This window comes from Ascaphus truei, chromosome 6 (assembly GCF_040206685.1).
Source record: "Ascaphus truei isolate aAscTru1 chromosome 6, aAscTru1.hap1, whole genome shotgun sequence".
In the NCBI taxonomy this organism is placed as follows: Eukaryota; Metazoa; Chordata; class Amphibia; order Anura; family Ascaphidae; genus Ascaphus; species Ascaphus truei.
The window spans coordinates 130,631,747-130,637,746 of NC_134488.1; positions in this window are offsets into that span (position 1 = coordinate 130,631,747).

The window sequence follows — 6,000 nt, forward strand, 5'->3', positions numbered from 1 at the left end:
TCGGCCGCAGCAGTATGTAACAGTTACAGACCAGATTAAAATGTGAGACAGCCTTAGTTATGAAAGAGCAGACGATCCCGGAAGGGAAAAGGAAACAGAGCACAGCCGTGCAATGAGTGGGTAATCCGGGGCTTCAGCGTGGTACTAATGAAAAAATCTTTCATGTACAATCGACAGCATGGTACAGACTGGTTAAAAACGACTCTAACGGGTTTCATGCTGTACACAGCGCTTCGTCAGAGAGCGAGCATACTGTATGTGAGTACTTTCTCCCCATTCATCGTGTATACCGCATGGGAAATTACAGGCATTGACATAACAGGGACATTTATGCTCTAGGGAGGTAGTCCAAATAAGAGGAGAACCAGAGGGACGGACATATCACCTCCCATCTGTATTATCTACCAGGACATTCATTTACACATCCTTTCAATGAGCCCGACACCTGTGGTCACCAGTACTTACTCACTCTATGTCACTTTCATGATTTGTTCTCTTCAAGCAAGTTTATTCATATCAATTGTCTCTGAGACTGGGTACCCAATTCGTTTGTAGCACCGTTTCTATGGAACTTTGTTCTGTTGTTACCATTAGTTATGAAAGAACTGGTGGCGGATGTGAGAGTCTCCGGTAGACTGTTCCAGTTTTGGGGTGCACGGTAAGCGAAGGAGAAGCCAACAGATACTTTACTTGGGACCATGAACAGTCTTTTGGAGTCAGATCTCAGATAAGTGCTGCATGTGGTAGGGGTGAGGAGCTTGTTCAGATAGAAGGGTAGCTTGCCCAGAAAGTATTTGAAGACAAGACAGGTGAGATGAACTGATGGTTCTTTCTATATATATAGATATTGTTTTTCTTTATACCTGAGAGTGCTGTTTCTTTGCTCTCACTTTGGTGATAGCAGCTGTTACATATATATATATATTTATGATAAACCAGAATAGATTGCACTCCAAGCAAAATAGGCAAAGTTCAAGGTGCCTGCTTCATAATCACAATACATGTAACAGCTGCTATCACCAAAGTGAGAGCAAAGAAACAGCACTCTCAGGTATAAAGACAAACAATGTATTAGGCAAAACAAAATGAACACAGAGACAAACCAACAGTTGCATTACAGGCCACTAGAGGGCGGTCCTCTCCTGACACATGCTCATTTGGATTTGTTTAAATAGGCTCCAAGATGGCCGCCGCCTGTCGGCGCTGGATAATGATGTCATGAGTTCTCAGTGTTTGGTTAATTAGTGGATCCCCAATTAGTCACAGAGGGTGGTTATCAGTATTATATCTTCTGTGTGCCAGTGCCCCTTAACACTACCCTGAGGAAGGTAGAGGACTGAAACCCTTAGAGGACCGAAACGTTGGTTTGTCTCTGTGTTCATTTTGTATTGCCTAATACATTGTTTTTCTTTATACCTGAGAGTGCTGTTTCTTTGCTCTCACTTTGGTGATAGCAGCTGTTACATGTATTGTGATTATGAAGCAGGCACCTTGAACTTTGCCTATTTTGCTTGGAGTGCCATCTGTTCTGGTTTATCATAAATATATATATATATATATATATATATAGGAAAAAAATCACACTCAGTTGGCACACTGTAAACAAATGAAAAAATGCTGATGCTTGTCTCATATGCACATGTAAAAAGTAGATTTTACCAGATTGGAGTCCGGAAAAAACGAGACAGCACACAGTCCAGTAGGTCCAATAAAACTGTATTCAGTGTAACATGGCACCACCTCCAACGTTTCGATCAATCAAGCGTGACCTTCCTCAGGGACGTGCAATAAGTGAATGCTACTGATCCCCCTTATGTACCCATACTAATCAAAAAATAAAATGAACTCACCCGTGTAAGGACAAGATTGCCCGCGAAACCGCGCCGCTGTGACCCGCAGGCATGTGTTGGAACGCATCGCCATCTTGGATATGCTGATCGGACTGTTCAAAAGCAACTACGGTGGCTGGTGTAGCGCATAAAGCAAATAGAGCAAACCTAGTCACGCTTCGCGATAGCTATAATGGGCTGCTGCCCAGAGATCACTGTGTCCCTGTGTATCTGCGTTGTGACGGTTCGCGCATACGCGAACCCCACAGAGCCCCACAGTGTATTAACGCGTAGTGCCTGTGTCTCCCTGTGTGCTTGAATATATCCCTATATCAAGTTTTGGTTACATCATTGCGCATAAATATATATATTTATGATAAACCAGAACAGATGGCACTCCAAGCAAAATAGGCAAAGTTCAAGGTGCCTGCTTCATAATCACAATACATGTAACAGCTGCTATCACCAAAGCAAAGCAAAGCAAAGCAAACCAATACACATACATACATATATAATACATATGTTGAATATTCTTAATTGGTATATAATTGTTATATATTGGGGAATAGTCAGTGACCGTACATTGGAGAGTTACATTGGAGTGTACAGCTGTCTGTAGATTCAGTTACATGTGAAGTATTTTAAGTAAAAGAGGTGTGATTAACCTATTCTAACAACTAGAATAGACAGAAAGGTCAAACAATGCTTTTAAGTGAATGCTTGAACTGCCCTGTTTAGGTGGACATGGAGTGATTATTGACAACTTGTAGGTCCTAGCTGAGAGAAGAAGCTATGACAGTTAGGTTGTATTAATAAGGAGATCGGAGAATATTCCAGTATTCTATGTATGGAGGTGTGGGCAGTTCCTGTGACATCAGTTTGAAGCTGTTGGACCTAATTTGGAATAGAAAAATATGTTAACAGCTGATTCAAGGAACATCTTAATATCACCACGATGTAGCAACAGGCGACAGACACAGGATGATTGGCTTCACCATGAACAGAGAGAGAGACAGGTTCAAACCAAGATGGAGGAAACAGACGTTTTATAATGATATTAAGATCCACAAAACACAAAACGCCAGCAAGCTCTTTTTGGGAACCCCTGAGCCCCCACAAAATATACATATACACTGGCGACACACTTTATTCGAGCTTGGCTAGTCCCACGAATTCGGGTATACCCGGGTGTATTGAGGTTTGTGACTGTTTTCTGCCCGAGTACATTGAGTTATTTTCCAAGCAGGGATTGAAGCATTTTATTCCCGCTGGCTGCAATACTGCACAGTATATATATATAAACTGCATTACAATTCATGAATTTATGCCATCTGGTAGACACGCGAAGCATTGCAGCCTATTAAATCCTAATCATTATCATTTAACAGATCAGCCGCCCATCAGCCAGGCATGAACCCAGGCTGGGAAGGCAAATGCAACGGGGCTTGTCAGAGGTTAGGAGTGGCGCATTCCAGGTATCTGCCAGGTACATACTGGGTATTTGCTCGAATAAAGTGTGTCGGTGCAGTATGTATATGTGTCAAAATGGAGTGCTATTGAGCGTGGCATATGTATACAACAGACGACAGAGAAGCCCAATGCTACATCCAACATGACAAAAATACACAGTAAAATACTTATATATTCTATTGCAAAAGGGTCATTTAGTTTAACCCTTTGGCCAAAGCGTTGTAAGCTTGAGATCCACTCAGAAACAGAAAAAAAGCTGTGCAACCATTTTTTTAAGAATACAATAATTTATTTGGAACGCCAACTGCCAGTACTATTTTTATGTAATTATCTTCAAAATAAACGTGTTGTTTTTATGTGATGAACCAGAATTACTGAGGTCTGTTATGCAGGCGTAATTAGGAAAAAGACGTAAAAAGACATTTAACAACGCGACTGCTGTTGTTTCTTTCGAAATTGAGCGTAAATTCATTTTCTTCAGGAACTCTGATCTGTGTCAATCAAGTGTTTGCCTGTGCAAGCTCTTGTCACAGTAACATCAGACGAGAGCAAACGGCTCTCAATCCTCAGATCACCATGATCACAAACTAATATCCAGTCACGGAATATCATGGACTTAGATGGCTGGAATCCATCCTACACTGGGTCTATGATGGCAACCCTGCATATTAGGGGTGCCAGGCGGCTTCTCCAAAAATACTGCCCACAATGGTGAAAGGTGCGATGTGCTCGAGACACACACACACACACACACACACACACACACACACACACACACACACACACACACACACACACCTCTCTCCGTTCCATGCTGCTTACTCCTCTCCTGACACCTCTTCCTTATTGGCTGCATTACCCAGCAGCAGCCAATCAGGATGGAGGAAGATACCCAGCCCCCGAGCAACAGCCCTGCTCTCTTCCTGTTAGGGGATATCACGTGACTGCCAAAACCGGTCAGGTCACTACAGTATGTCCAGAGAGGTAATAGCGGACACATACATGTCCAGTTTTACCTCTAATTTTTCACTGGACAGTGTACAAATAAAGAACAGTCCGGTTCAATACCGGACACCTGGTGACCCTAACTTATAAGTGTAAGGATTTTTTATGTCATTTGAATATACTTTGCATATGTAAATAAGCATATATCCCAGATATCATAGCTACAGTATGTTCAGTTTTCTTCACAGGTTTCTCTCCCCGTTTACAATAAAAGAGAGTGTTTGGCAATGTCCCTTGGTACATTATAAAAATAGGACTCTCTCCCTCGCACCATTAGCAATAATGACCATTATATTTAATGCAATACCCTTTTCGGATGAAAACATAACGGGGGCAGGTGTTTTATTGAAGGAGTGGGTCTAGGGTACAATCTCCAGGCTCCAATTCATAATGGGGGAGCAGAGGGGTGCATGGTGTGTTCCCAAGGGTTAGGGAGGTTGTGGCTAGGGCACCTCAGCATGAGGTGGGTAGGGGCAAGGAGGAACACTGTTCCAGCAAGGTGGGTCAAGAGAGGTTCAATGAAAGCAGGAGCGGAGGAAGTGTAGACTAGAGGGGGTGCTATGGAAGGTTCGGGCAGGTCTGGGGTGGGGACCCTGGGGAAATGAGACCAGGTGCAGGGGGTTCGTGTGTCTGGAATTGGGAGTGAAGCAGGGGCCAGTGACAGTGAAGTATTCATGGGTGTGTTAAAGGGAGTTGATGGGCAAATAAGGTTGGTGGGGGGGGAGTGTCGCGATCCCGGCAGCGATGGTTGTTCTGGGCAAGCTTCGAATTGAGCTAGCATGAAAACATTGAGGTGCGGGCAGCGTGTCTCACAGGTGTGAGTGTCTGGTGCTGGGCACTCAGGATTGTGTGGTGCGAGCGGGTGGAAAGGGTGCCTGGTGGATAAAGTGATGCAGAACAGAAGGTATGTTACAACCTGCTTGGGGTACAATACCCCTTAAACTTCATGATGCCCTCCTGTGACTCTGACCCCAACAGGATCTATCCAGGACCCTTAATGATAATGGAACACAGAAAAAAAGGGGGAGCACAGGGTGAGGGATGATGCAGCACAAGTAATGGATGATAATGGCTGCTGACAGGGTTCCGGTGGGGTATAGTGTACCCAAGTGGATCTCCTGTTTGGAGGGTGGTGGGTGTAACTAGTGTCAAAAACTATTAGAATAATAGATATTCACTTACACGGCCTTGTGCAAGTGCTAGTGCATCCAGGTTTCTTTTCCTCCTTTCTCTTCCTGCTGATGTAGCAGTGAGAGGCATGAACCTCAGTGGGTGGTGCTACTAGCCCAGTAGACAAGCGTGCATCACGCGGAGGCACCCACATTAACCCTTAGTATACCGGAGTCCTGAGTATAAAGCGAAGAGCTGTAGCTGTAACTCATAAATCTTTTTTTCATAAGCAATCACATAGATTAGGGAAAAGTTGACCACGGCGATCATGAGGTCCCCCGACGGGAACCAGCAGACCCCCGCAATGCCAAACCAAATCCCCTGGGGACGGACAATAAAGCAGCATACAGTTCATTGATTGGGGTACTCACAGAATCAACCGCTGGTGAATCGAAGACATCAGGTAGCAGCAGCGTGCATCCACAGGTAAGCAGGATAAAGGAAAAGAGGAACGGAGAACACAGCAAAAAGCGTGGAACTGGAGGCCAATGGAAAACATAGGAAAAACTTTATTGAAACATGCCTA